The 15,139-nt window shown below is 46.9% G+C and overlaps 1 protein-coding gene across 2 annotated transcripts in view; it reads right to left on the bottom strand.

The window, feature by feature from the left end:
- INO80 (INO80 complex ATPase subunit) overlaps positions 1-12,441 on the bottom strand; it is a 145,133-nt gene extending 132,692 nt beyond the window's left edge. The window contains exons 1-2 of one of the 2 annotated variants that reach the window (XM_073566672.1): positions 12,276-12,441; positions 1,234-1,305 (exon numbers count right to left, since the gene is read on the bottom strand). The gene's annotated coding sequence lies outside the window, so the exon portion shown is untranslated. The remainder of the gene's footprint in view (positions 1-1,233; positions 1,306-12,275) is intronic. The other variant, XM_073566671.1, reaches the window with a different exon arrangement.
- Between the last annotated feature and the right edge of the window lie 2,698 nt (positions 12,442-15,139).

Genomic DNA, 15,139 nt, shown 5'->3' with positions numbered 1-15,139 from the left:
CGCTTTTTACAGCGAAGCGATTCCGCCACAAAAAAAACGCAGCATTAGCACAGCATTGCGGAATCCCATAGGAATGCATGGGATGCTTATTTTTCGCATTTTCGCGGCAAAATCGTGCGTTTAAAACCGCCGCGGAAACGCGAAAAAAACGCTACGTGTGAACTCAGCCTTAGTTTTCCTGTGTGTCTCAGTCCCCGACAGCTACTAAACTATGTTTTTCTTGAGGATGGGGCTGCACGTAAAAGCTGTCAGGTTCCCTTTAGGTGGTGGAAAAATAAAAAAAATTTGGTTTCAACCATCATCTCCCAAGATCCATATGGTTTTTATCTTTCCGTCAATGCAGCTGTGAATGTGCATTTTTTTGCAGACAAGGTGACTTATTAATCCATGGGGTAAATACAACACATTGATCACTTATTATATTTTTAATGGACGTATGATGGCTGAAAAAACGCAATTCTGGCTTTTCTTTTTACATTGCTTAACTTATACGAATTAACTAACTTTAAATCTTGAAAAATTAACGGATATAGCTATAAAACGTTTTTGTTTTTTAATGGGGTAAAGGGAGAGAAATTGAAATTTTTATATTTTGGAAAATTTATCATTTACATTTATTAAGTCACCTCATGGGGCATGAACCAGTGACTATCTGATGGCTTATACTATATACTACAATAGCACAGTATTTCAGTACATAGGGAAAACCATGGTCTCCTATGAAGCTCAGCCTACGGTAGGGACAGGGGCCTTCAGCAGGTCCCTGAGGATGCAATGACAACCCATTGGGGCTGATTGGCAGCCGACGTGTATGAAATTCAGCAACCACAGCATTTTAATGCTGTCAGAAATTGACAGTGGCATCTAAATGGTTAAGAGCAACAGGTGGAGACACACAGTAGATGACGGCTATTTAATTTACCAGCATCTGCCCATCCTAGAGCATTAACGGGTTAACAGCGTGTGTACAGAAAAAAAACTAAAATGTGAGTGATCAGAGAAAGGAATATGGCAGTGGGGTGGGAGAAGCAAGCGCCATCCTTAGGGTAGGTGCACACGATCAGGAACTGGCAGCGCTTTGGACGCAGCACATGTCCGCTGCCGTCTATTGATCACAGGTGATTCCACGTGATATCTCTGAACTGTGCGGAATCACCATGTCCAAAACATTGTATGGGTGAAGTTTATGTTGCAGAGACTCGTGTCTCCGCGGGAGAAAAACCGATTACTTACCGGTAATACTCTTTTATAGAGTCCACGACAGCACCCACTGAGAGAGGGGATCCGCCCCTAGGAACAGGAAACCTACAGAGAGATAAAAGGGGAGGGCTCCCTCAGTTGGGTTGCAGAGAACAAGAGAAACCGCCATGCATGTTTTAGTCAATGGTTAATTAAGCGACTCCAATCTACATCTTATAGGTTTTCTACAAATATTTACATAACTTATAACCCTACTCTCCATCACTAGAGAGAACCATGTGTCAATTAAGGGAGGGAAGTGAGCGGGTGCTGTCGTGGACTGAGTATTACCGGTAAGCAATCCGTTTTTTTCTCTTCGCCACGACAGTACCCACTGTAAGAATTTCAGAGATAATCACTTGGGAGGGCACACCGTGTTAGGACAGATCTACCAAAGGCCAAATCCTCGGAAAAGGTTAAATCTAGTTTATAGTGACTATAGAAGGTAGATGGAGAAGACCAGGTTGCAGCCTTACACATTAGCTCAATTGGGACGTTCGCCCTCTCGGCCCAGGAGGATGATATGGCTTGAGTAGAGTGTGCCTTTATACCCTGTGGATGGTTTTCTCCTTTTGCCAAATATGCCATCATGATCGCATCCCTGATCCACCGGGAAAGTGTGCCTCTCGTAACGCTAGACCCCTTCTTGTTACCCTGGAAGGAGACAAAAAGAGCCCTGCTCTGCCTCCAGGGACTGGTCCTATCTAAGTAGGCTACCACTGCTCTCTTCACGTCTAATGTGTGATACCTATCATCCTCTGGTGTTGCTGGGTTCTCATAGAAGGAGGGTAGGCAGATCTCTTGGGACCTAGGAAACTTAGTAGCTCGTTTGGGAAGATGGGTCCGTTCTTAACACTAGTCTATCCTGGACTATTGACAGGAATGGGGGGGAATCTACCGATAGGGATTGTAGATCACTTACTCTCCTTGCTGAGACCAGCGCTACCAGTAGAGCCATTTTCAATTAAAGGCTTTTTATTGATGCTGAGTGTATGGGTTCAAAACGGGCCTGAGTGAAGGCATCTAAGACCAGACTAAGGTCCCATGTTGGAAGCTGGGGAAAGCGGACTGGGTTTATTCGCTGACAGGCCGATATAAACCGGGCCACCCACTTATTACCTGCCACATCGTAATTATATAAGGCCCCTAAAGCTGATACATGGACCTTCAGTGTGTTAACTGAGAGCTTTAACTCTCAGCCTTTCTGCAGGAATTCTAAAATGGCTGCAATAGGTACTTCGCTGGCGAGTGTCGCTGGGTGAAATGCCAAGAATTTCTTCCACACTTGTGTAAATTCTCGTCGTGGATTCCTTCCTACTCTGTAGAAGGGTGTCAATCAGATTATCTGAGAACCCCCTTAGCTTCAATAACCCCCTTTCAAATTCCATGCCGCTAGGTGCAGGGCTTTGACTTGAGGATGGTAACAGGGTCCTTGTGAGAGGAGGTCCCGATGTAGTGGGAGAATCCATGGGTCGGTTATCGACATGGCCCTCAGCCATGAGAACCACGGCCTCTTTGGCCAAAATGGGGCTATTAAGATGACCTTTGCACCTTCTTCCCTTATTTTCCTGACCACTGTTGGTAACAGTACCATTGGAGGAAAGGCGTAGGCCTGCCGGAATGTCCAGGGTGCTTGGAGGGCGTCGAGCAAGTCTGGGTTGTCCGCTCTGTATAGAGAAGCGAACGTTTCTACATGCCTGTTGGCTCTCGTTGCGAACAGATCAATTTCTGGTTGGCCCCATCTGGCCGCTATCATCTCGAAGATATGCCGGCTGAGCACCCACTCTCCTTGATGCAATGTCTGGCGGCTGAGAAAGTCCGCTCTGGAATTGTCCACTCCTCTGATGTGTAGCGCAGACAAGGAGTGGAGATGCGACTCGGCTATCTCTAAAAATTATTCCATGATATACATGAGCGGCCCTGATTGCGTGCCTCCTTGCCGGTTTATGTAAGCCACTGAGGTTGAGTTGTCTGATTGGATTCTCGCATGGGTTCCCCATAGCTGCGGTAGAAATTTAGATATAGCATAATATATCGCTGTTAGTTCTCTAATATTGGATGAATTCCCCCTTTTGGACTCGGACCATTGGCCTTGCACCATATTTTCCCCTAGGTGGGCCCCCCACCCTGAGGTACTAGCGTCTGTAGTGACTATTTTAGAGGGGATAACACACCCTGGAACCCTGCCGGTGAGGTTGCCTGTGTCCAACCACCACTCTAAGGAATCGATCACTTCTGATGACAGTGATATTTTACCTTCTAACTGCCCGTGCAGCTTATCTGCTTCTTGTAAAACGGCCCACTGCAATTTTCTGGAATGGAATTGAGCCCACTGGACAGCTGGGACGCATGATATTAGGGACCTCAACAAGGACATGCCTTCTCTTAAGGACATCGTGGGTTTACCCACTGCTGTCCGTACCTTATTAATTATGGCTCGTGATTTTGTTTCTGGCAGGAAGCATTTTTGACTTACAGAGTCTATTTGAAGGCCCAGGAACGTCTGACGGGTTACTGGTTGTAGTCTGGACTTTTCCAAGTTGATCAGCCAGCCTAGTGTCTGCAGGGATGAAATAATATCAGCGATCCTGTTTTTGCATTGGGAAACAGAATTTCCTACTATAAGCAGATCGTCCAAGTACAGGACTACTAAGGTATCCTTCAGCCTGATATGACATCACCTCTAGCATTAGTTTGGTAAACACGTGGGGTGCCATGGATAATCCGAACGGCATTGCCGTAAACTGAAGATGTCGTATTCGGCCCTCTAACATGACCGCCACCCGTAGGAATTGCTGGTGCTCTTTGCACATAGGGAGATGGTAATAGGCATCTTTTAGGTCCAAGACTGCCATATGGCGCCTAGGAAACAAGAGTTTTATTGCCGAACGTACAGACTCCATTTTAAAGGATCGCACCCTTAAAAACGTATTAAGCTTTCTTAAATTACGGTCCTGAAGAAACCATCCGGCTTTGGGACCAGAAACAGGGGAGAATAAAACCCCCTCCCTATTTCGTCTCTTGGAATGTCTACCAGAACGTTCTTAGATAAGAGGCCCGTAATCTCCAATTCCAATGCTTCCTGTTGCCCCAGAGACTTCAGAGAAGTCAATAGGAAGGAGTCTGGTGGGTACCGAACGAATTCTAGTCTTAGGCTGGTTTCACACTTGCGTTTTTTTGCGCTGTATTTTAGCGCTAAAGAACGCATGCGCTTTTTTTCCCCTATATTTTGCATGGGATGCGCTTATGTGCGCATACACATGCGTTTGTATGCGTTTTTACGCGCATGCGTTTTTTTGTGGTGTGCGCTCGGGCACACAAAATGCATCCTGTTGCATTTTTTGGGAGTCCGACTTGCCTCAAAAAAACGCATGCGCGCAATGCGTTTTTTTTTACAGCAAGACACCCATTATAAGTCTATGGGTGCGCATATGTGCGCATTGGCATGCTCATGTATGCGTTTTTTTGTTGACCATTGGTTAGACAATGGAAATTAGGGGTTTGGGTTAGAGTTAGGGTTAGTTAAGGGGGGTTAGGGTTAGTATGGTTTGGTTAAGGGTTAGGGTTTGGGTTAGTAGGGTTTGGTTAAGGGTTAGTATGGTTTGGTTAAGGGTTAGGGTTAGTAAAGTAATGGTTTGGGTTAGTGTGAGGGGCCAACTAATGTTGGAAAAAACCACAAACGCGGTAAAAACACACTAAAAACGCATACAAACGCATACAAACGCATAAAAACGCTGCGTTTTTTTCATGCATGCTCATAAAAATGCTTGAAAAAAACGCAGCATTTGTATGCGTTTTTTCCATGCGTTTTTTTGCGGGAAAAACGCGCTGCAAAACAAAGCAAGTGTGAAAGTAGCCTTAGGCCCGACGTAACAATATTAATGGCCCATGGGTTCGATGTTATTTTTTCCCATTGGCGGCTGAATCTTAGTAGCCTGCCACCTACCGGTGAATTGGTGCTACCGGAATCTGTCCCCCGATCTGAAGGGACGCTTCTCAAATAGGTTGCCTCTTTGCTTGGGATCTTTATTGCCCCAGCGGTCCTGAGGCTTGAAGTCCTTCTTTTTGCCGAATGGAGGCTTTCTGAAGGCTCTCCTGTTGAAGGGAACATACGGGTTAGGCTGGTTTCACATTAGCGCTTTTTAAGCGCACGCACGGCCGGGGGTAGCTCCGCCCCCGAGCCGGCTCTCTGCCCGGCGTGCCCGCCCCTTGCTTGTAGCGCCGCCTCCTAGCGCACAGCGGCGCCTGCGATCGGCGCACCCTATCTTTAGCATAGGGTGCGCAGATCGTGCGCAGGCCGTGCGCTAGTTGCGCTTTGACCTGCGCTGCGCACTTTTGACGGTGCGCCGTGCGCGCCAAAATCCGAAAAGTTTGATTTTGGCGCGCACGGCGCACCGTCAAAAGTGCGCAGCGCAGGTCAAAGCACAACTAGCGCACGGCCTGCGCACGATCTGCGCACCCTATGCTAAAGATAGGGTGCGCCGATCGCAGGCGCCGCTGTGCGCTAGGAGGCGGCGCTACAAGCAAGGGGCGGGCACGCCGGGCAGAGAGCCGGCTCGGGGGCGGAGCTACCCCCGGCCGTGCGTGCGCTTAAAAAGCGCTAATGTGAAACCACCCTTAGGGAATCCTTTCTTTCTCTCACCAGCTTTTGTCGGGATCTCAAGCTCAGTGCCGAACAGGTACTTAACCTGACATGGCATGGCGCAGAGTTTGGTTTTTGTCTGCGTATCGCCTCTGCACCCCTTCAACCACAAGGTCCGCCGGGCTGCGTTGGTTAACCCTGCCGCTCTGGCAGATGGACGGAGGGAGTCAGCTGAGGCGTCCGATAGGAAGGCTGCTGCGCCTTTAATCAGGGGGATAGAGGAACGGAGCTTGTCTCTAGATGCTCCACTTTTTATTTTCTCCTCCAACTCATCCAACCATATCATTGACCTCCCTGTGCAAGAGGCCGATAATGTCGGCTTAAAGGCCCCTGTGCATGCCTCCCAAGACCGTTTGAGGAAGGTATCCGCCTTGCGATCTAGGGGATCAGATAATGTTCCTGAGTCCTCCACCGGCAGGGACGACCGGCGAGAAGTGGAGGCCACTGCCGCATCCACCTTGGGGGCTCTCGACCAAGACGCTAACTAGTCATCATCGAACGGATTTTTCCGTTTTGATGTTAAGGGGAGAAAGGTCCTTTGCCCTTGCTTCTCCCACTCTTTTTTCACCAGCTCTTTGATTGCTGGGACTACTGGAAAGGCCCAGACTTTCTTTTGGGAGATGCCCGCAAACATTATTTCCTGTGGGGTTTTGGAGTCTTTAGAATCGGATAGCCCCATCGCATTGCGCACACACTTGACTAAATTATTAACACTGTCCTTGGGGAAGCAAGCATGCTCCTCCTCCTCTGAGGTTAGGTATTCCTGGGATATTTCCTCAGTTTCTGAAGGCGATCTAGACGCCGGTGAGATTAACCCCTTGCTGGAGGTTTGTCCCCCTAGACTACTGGAACCACCTAAGGCCCGTAGTTCCTCTGTAATAATTGTACGGATATCCTCCGTTTTCCCCCGAGGCTTCTTCCCGTAAGGTTTGCCCGATACAGCTTTGACACAGCCTCTTAGGGTAACTATCCGGGAGAGGTTGGGCACACAAGGCACATTCTCTGTGTTTAGATTTATCCGTTCTTTTGGCCTAAGGTATACGGAAGGGGAGAAAAACAGAAAGGGGACGCCATCAGTTAGAAGCATGACTAAAAACACTCACCCATGAATTTCGTCAGCATAGTACCAGCTGCGGGGTTCGAGACTCAGGCTGAGGCGAGGTGTGAGATGGTTTCTTCTCCTTTCGTTTTTTCTCTGTGGGCTCGATCTGCCTAGAGCGCCCACTAGCATTCCTCCTGGAGCTGCTACTCGTCCTGGTGCCTTCGCCTCTCCTCGTGCTGCACTTCTCTGAGTACTGCCATGGGGGGATTCTTCTGGCCGATCTATTTGGAGCAAAACCGGGTCGTTTGTGGACGACATAGCTGCGCATCGGTATGCCTCTAGCCGGTGCTTTTATGCAGCTTACTGGTTTTGCCCCCTTTTTTTCCCTCCTTCCCCCTACTGCGCATGTGCGGCCGCTTGTCAGCTCTACCGCGATTTTTCGCCTGCCTCCCCCGGAAGTTGTCGGTCTCCACTTCCGGGTCGCCCTGCTGCAGAGGAACCCTGGTCTCCGCCGAGCGTCTTCTGCCCCTGCATCGCCGGTACGAGCATATCGCTGACCGCGTCAGGTATGCCATTCTCTCCTTCAGCACTGTGGCACTCCATGTCCCTGCCGCTCTGCGCGAGCTCCCGGGGACTTCATTATTACCGACCCCGCCATTTCCTGGGGGGGGGGGCACTACAACAGCAGCCCCGACCTGTGCCACGCTCTGTAATGCGGCTTCCCTAGAGGGAGTAGCCCCCGATGCCGGCTCCCGTCGCCCCATGCACCTATAAGTGAGCCCTGCACATATCGCCAAGGCCTCACCCGCATTACCAGCTGAGGGGAAGTTGATTTGCTGATCCTCCTGACGCTGCTTCCAGCTCTGGGGCCCCCGCTGCTCATATAATGCTACGTGGGTGGCTACCAGGCCAGGAATCCTCTACTCTGCAATCCAACTGAGGGAGCCCGCCCCTTTTATCTCTTTGTAGGTTTCCTGTTCCTAGGGGCGGATCCCCTCTCTCAGCGGGTGCTGTCGTGGCGAAGAGAAAATTGACATGCTGCGGTCTGGAGAGATGCGCCACATGTCCGTCTCCGTGGGTGATCCGTATGCGTCTGTGCACGCATAGCGGGCATGGGATTTCTTGAAATACCTTCCACTATGCTGTAGCAGCTGAACGATGTACAAGTACGCAGTGTCCAACTCGCAGCGTTTACTGATCGTCTGCACATACCCTTCGTCAGGCTGCATCCTGCTTTTGGTACAGTGGGCACCTTATCTCTGCTCCCCATACATGCAGGTATGGTGCAGGTGGGAGTGCGCTCATATGCGGGGAACTTGTTCCTTCTACTCGTCAGCACTACTGGCTTTACTACTCAGCCATAATTCTCCCCTCCTGACAGTGCCATGACGGGGAGGAGGAACGTTTGAGCATGGCTGCAGTGAATATCAGAAGGAAAAACAGACATAAAGGGGATGAGATTGGGGAAAAGTATAAGCAAAATGATGTAATTAAAGGGTTGTTCCTAAAATAGCGAATTCTCTCTTAACCAAACACGAGAGGACAACTGATTGATCACTGGGGGGGGGTCTGACTGTTGGTAACCCCAGCAATTCCAAGAAGGCTCAGCCTCTCTGACAATCACTGTCCAAAATAGCCAAGAACAGTGCTCTGCCAGTCCCACAGACGATGAATGAAGTGGTGGTTGATCTTGTGCATAGTCGCTCCTTTCATTCTTAACGGGCGTGAAGAGCAGACGAGCGCAACGCTCCGCTATCTCCAGAGGTCCCGTAGAGTAAATGGTGTGGCAGAGCACGTAATTGGCCAGTACTCCATTCACACAAGGATCTTTACAGCCTAAGCTCTCAGGTGGGGTTCCGAGCAGTCGGACCTTCAGTAATCAGGATGTTATCCCCCTATCTTTCAGATATGAGATATCTCCTAAACTAGGTAGAACTCTTTTAAAAGGATTTTTCAATCTGTCTCAGCCCAATAGTAAGGTCAGGGGGATTCTGACAGCCAACCCCTGCTAATTAGAACATATTGTAGAGATGGAAAGAATATTGTAAGGGTGTACAAAGTAACATGGAGATCATTGATACAGCAGCCCTGAGATTATTGGAACGCTCCACCGGCCTCATGTTATACAGCAGTGATGTCACTGCATGAGATCGAGACCACGGTGACTATCTGCTCATACACCACAGGATTCCTCTAATTAGTGTAGGGTGTAGTGTTGGTGTAGAATCACCTCCGTTCATTGCTATAAGCAATATTAACGCTTCCTTGCAGACATAGTTCTTAAAGCGAACCTGTCAGGCGATACATGCTGCCAATCCGTTTGCAGCATATACCAGGCACTGTGTGTACCATCGCAGCTGGGTATGTTTGTACCTGAAACAATGTGGGGTGTCAAGGACTGAGCCGCGCTATTCACTATTCGTACAGACTGGTCTGGAGCGGCTTCTCCCCACCTGCTGACAGAGACTGACAAGCCTCTGCCTATGTGTACGTATAGACAGTGAATGCGAGAAGCCGCCAGAGACCCGTCTGTATGACTAGTCAATAGAGCGGCTCAGTCCCTGACACCCCTCATCGTATCGGATACACTCATATCCGGGTGTGATCGTACACACAATGCCTGGCACAAGCTGCACACGGATTGCTAGCACGTATCGCCTGACAGGTTCTCTTTAACATTACAGCTTCTTTTACAACTTCAGACTCTTTTAAGTTCCGCACTCCTCATGGCTAAAAATACCAGGAGTATTGTTACCCTCCTGTAAATAACATAAGTGCGCCCTCTGAGATCAATGAATGTCTGCACATATATCACATTCATAGATGACACACTCATCAAATCTGGGTACATATGTGTGATGACTGTTATATGTATGCACATATATTATCTGTGAGTGTGAACATGTGTCATGCATGTTACATGTGTGTTATCTGTGTACATACATGCGAAGCGTACGTATCATGTGTTATCTGAGTGTACATATGAGCTGTGTATGCTACATGTATGTTATCTGTGTGTACATATGTGTTATCTGAGTGTACACATATGTATGATGACTATCTGTGTACATGTTTTATGTGTATGTCATATGTATGTTATATGTGTGTACATATATGTGTGATGTATGTTATCTGTGTGTGCACACGTTTGATGCATGTTACATGTATGTTATCTGTGTGTACATATTTGTGTGATCCAAGTTATGTGTGTGCACACGTTTGATGCGTTACATGTATGTTATGTGTGTACATGTGTGATGCGTATGTTACATGTATGTTATCTGTGTGTACGTGTGATGTGTATACTGTATGTTATCTGTTCGATGTGTATACTACATGTTATCTGTGTGATGCGCATGTTACATGTATGTTATCTGTGTGTACATGTGTGATGTGTATACTGTATGTTATCTGTGCGATGTGTATACTACATGTATGTTATCTGTGTGTACATATATGTGTGATGCGCATGTTACATGTATGTTATGTGTGTACATGTGTGATGTGTATACTGTATGTTATCTGTGTGTACATATCTGTGTGATGCGCATGTTACATGTTATCTGTGTGTACATGTGTGATGTGTATACTGTATGTATCTGTGCAATGTGTATACTACATGAATGTTATCTGTGTGTACATATCTGTGTGATGCGCATGTTACATGTATTTTATCTGTGTGTACATATCTGTGCGATGTGTATACTACATGTGTTATCTGTGTGTACATATATGTGTGATGCGCATGTTACATGTATGTTATCTGTGTGTACATGTGTGATGTGTATACTGTATGTTATCTGTGCGATGTGTATACTACATGTATGTTATCTGTGTGTACATATCTGTGTGATACGCATGTTACATGTATTTTATCTGTGTGTACATGTGTGATGTGTATACTGTATGTTATCTGTGCAATGTGTATACTACATGTATGTTATCTGTGTGTACATATGTGTGATGCGCATGTTACATGTATGTTATCTGTGTGTACATGTGTGATGTGTATACTGTATGTTATCTGTGCGATGTGTATACTACATGTATGTTATCTGTGTGTACATATCTGTGTGATGCGCATGTTACATGTATGTTATCTGTGTGTACATGTGTGATGTGTATACTGCATGTTATCTGTGCAATGTGTATACTACATGAATGTTATCTGTGTGTACATATCTGTGTGATGCGCATGTTACATGTATTTTATCTGTGTGTACATATCTGTGCGATGTGTATACTACATGTATGTTATCTGTGTGTACATATATGTGTGATGCGCATGTTACATGTATGTTATCTGTGTGTACATATCTGTGTGATGCGCATGTTACATGTATTTTATCTGTGTGTACATATCTGTGCGATGTGTATACTACATGTATGTTATCTGTGTGTACATATATGTGTGATGCGCATGTTACATGTATGTTATCTGTGTGTACATATCTGTGTGATGCGCATGTTACATGTATGTTATCTGTGTGTACATGTGTGATGTGTATACTGTATGTTATCTGTGCAATGTGTATACTACATGTATGTTATCTGTGTGTACATGTGTGATGTGTATACTGTATGTTATCTGTGCAATGTGTATACTACATGTATGTTATCTGTGTGTACATGTGTGATGTGTATACTGTATGTTATCTGTGCAATGTGTATACTACATGTATGTTATCTGTGTGTACATGTGTGATGTGTATACTGTATGTTATCTGTGCAATGTGTATACTACATGAATGTTATCTGTGTGTACATATCTGTGTGATGCGCATGTTACATGTATGTACCTATCTGTCTGAAGTGTGTTATCTGAGTGTGTACATATCTGTGTGAAGTGTATGTTACATGTTATCTGAGAGTGTACATGTTTAATGCGCATGTTACATGTGATTGTACAGTATATGTGCTGTGTACGTCACATGTATAAACATTATCTGTGTGTACACATATTAGATATATGTGCAGATTATTATCTGTATATACTGTATGTTATCTATGAGTGTGTTTCTATATACTGAGGGTGTGACACGTGTTTACTGCATGTGCAGTATCTGTGTACACAAACATACACACAGATTTATGTGCCAAGTATGATCCATATCTCCTCTATGTGTGTGTGCTGTTACATGTACGTGCTGCTGACATCGTATGTACATTTTCTGTGTGTACTCATATATACACACACAGATGCATGTGCCGAGTATTCTCCGCGCCCACGTCCTGCACAGGCCCCGGCTGTGACTGCGGCCCCTGCCCTCCTCCTGCCTCCTCTCCTCCCCGGCCTGCTCTGCCCTCAGAGGCCGTCCATGTCACCCCGTGGCAGCACACTCCGCTCCTCACCTGTGCTCTCCGTCTCCGGAGCCGGTTCGGGCGGCTGGGTAGCAGAATGTGCTGAGAGCAGCCCTGAACCCGTTAGCTCCTGCTGGTAGCAACAACTCTCCCAGTCTAAGAGAGAAGGGAGACAAGGAGCCATGGTGGGGGGAGCGGCGCCATTGCTCAGGCCAAAACAATCGAACGAAACCTTTCCTTCTTGCCGAAGCACATGGTTGGAGGGCCCTAAAAAGTGTCTCTACGCTCAGCCGGGGGAGCCAGTAACCCGTCCGCGCCCGGATGTGCGGACGTTACGGCTAAATCAGCTGGTTTCACCTCCGTTTATTCAAGGTCGACATCGAGGCGATCGTGCCTCGATTGATCGAGTCTGTCCTGTTCAACTGGCGAAACAGCCGAGGTGACGTCACGCGAGTGAACAAGCAAATTTAGCGGACGCTCGCGATATTGCCTGCGGAAGTGACGTCAAAATCACCCTGGTAACCGATACCATAGAGAGGAGGGGCGTAGGCTCAGAGCTTGTCTATAGCGTTTGCTGCTCTATCGTCTGACGTCATACCTTAACCTCTTCTGTCCCATCTATCTTTTTATATGCGTTCATTTAAAGGCGTTAACACACAACGCGCACATACACACTCGGCTAAAACCAAAACTTTTTGTTGACTTGGCAACCAGTTCAAGAGCAACTTTCAGTTCTCTGGGAAAATGAAGTCGAGTTGTGATTGGACCCATGTTGCTATGGACAACAAAGGCAGCTTTTGATTTAGACAGCATTAACCCCTTAGTAACTATGTTGGCGCTGGGGAAAGAGTAAAATGTCATATTGGCGTCTACTAAATGGCCTATTTCCCCAGCGCTGACATTCATGGCACTGATAAATATATAAGTATAGCGCCACCCCATGGACATGAGCAGATTGCTGCACATCCTCGATGCAGGTCAGTGCTCCCAGGAGCTGTGTGAATTTTCCAACCTACGCTGATCTGGTGCTCAACTTATGATTTGCTGTGCTGGTGTGATGTCACTTGTACGGCGCACCGATGACATCACACCAGGCCAGCGAATCACGTCGCACCGAGGAACACAGACAGTTAAGGAATTTGTGCAGCTGCTGTCCACAGCCAGGGAGCACTGACCTGCATTGGGGCTGTGTGCAGCAGTCAGAATCGGAGAGTTGGAAGGGACCTCCTGGGCCATCTGGTCCAACCTCCTGCTCAAAGCAGGATTCCCTAAATCATCCCAGACAGATGTCTGTCCAGCCTCTGTTTGAAGATGTCCATTGAAGGAGAACTCACCACCTCTCGTGGCAGCCTGTTCCACTCATTGATCACCCTCACTGTCAAAAAGTTTTTTCTAATATCTAATCTGTATCTTTTCCCTTTCAGTTTCATTCCATTGCTTCTCATGTTTCCATGTAGAAATGAGAATAATGATCCGTCTACAGTACACTGTGACAGCCCTTGAGATATTTATAGACAGATATTAAGCTTTTCTATGAACTTGCTCCAGTTTGTTGATGTCTTTTTTTAAATGTGGTGCCCAAAACTGGACACAGTATTCTAGATGAGGTCTGACCAAAGAGGAGTAGAGGGCAATAAAGACTTCACGTGATCTAGACTCTATGCTTCTTTTTATACATCCTAGAACTATGTTTGCCTTTTTTGCTGCTGCATCACACCTGCAGGGTAAGCCGTCGTCGAGCGGGGGTGCCATTGCGCAGGTTTTAGGGTGCCAACCTCTGCTGGTAGGTAGGGATACTCAGCTCAGGACAGGGTAAGGCACCTCCCTGTGGTGTGAACATCTAATCCTTGTCTGGTGATGGTGTTTTGTCTACGTCTTGTAATATGTTGTAATAAAGGTTATATTTTAATCTAAATAGTAAGAATTTACAGTGAGCCAATTGATTTCATTCTTACCCCATTTTTTGAAATTGTGAATACCCCGTGATGTGTGAAAAGTACTTGGGTATACTATTAGATCACAAACTGCACAAGAGTCAACAGTGTGATGCAGCGGTCCTAATTATGGCAGGGAAGTGAAACGATATATAGTAGGTGGGACAGAGAGAGAATATCAAATGAGTGTCTGAATGTCTTTTTAAAATAGTGAAACACTAATTCTCCATGCCTATGTAATAACAGACAAATTTCTATCTGATAGCAACCTATTCCTTCACTTCAATTATCTGACTAGAAACAGGGTGTTAGGAGTGGCAGAAGACACTAAATAAAAAATAAATAAAGTGCCTTCGCCACCCGGGGTCCACCGTGCGGTGGATGGAAAAACCGCTGCTAGAGAGGCAGAGCACAAGGCAGTAATGTGCACAAGGGTTAGACGACACCCAGTGCACAAAAGTTATACTCACAGAGCTGCAGGCACATAAGCTCAAATTAACCGCTGAGTCTGTTCAGAGTCACAGACACACAGCGATATAGTCGCGGTATTCGCGGTCACAGGAGTAGCCTTAGACAGCAGGACTACTCCGTCTAGACCTACCGTCAAATAAGGTGCGAAGCGTCGCAACCGCGGACGCAGATAAAAGCTGCAACTGCAGCGCGGCAAGAACTGAGCCGCTGGCAAGGCGCTGCAATAACGCTGGCGCAATGCAGACGCTAAGCTGCTGAGCAAGATGGAGCTAGGCGCGCTGGCGCTAGCGCTGCTACTGGCTGGACCCACACAATCACACAATTGTATTATCAGAGGGAAGGGGTTTCTTAATAAGTCATTCACCAGTCCAAGCATCCATCACCTTACATACAGCAGCAAGTATGAAATACTAGCGCATGGCGGAAAAGCCATGCGCACTTTTTATACCAAATGGGACCTTCTGGAAGTCTCCAAGGCTCCAGGAGGAGCCAATAGGATTTGACACAGGA

The sequence above is a fragment of the Dendrobates tinctorius genome, unplaced genomic scaffold (genome assembly GCF_039654945.1).
Source record: "Dendrobates tinctorius isolate UK_male_01 unplaced genomic scaffold, ASM3965494v1 ptg000019l, whole genome shotgun sequence".
NCBI lineage: Eukaryota > Metazoa > Chordata > Amphibia > Anura > Dendrobatidae > Dendrobates > Dendrobates tinctorius.
The sequence above is the reverse complement of the archived record's forward strand: the minus strand, read 5'-3'. Positions and strand labels throughout refer to the sequence as shown.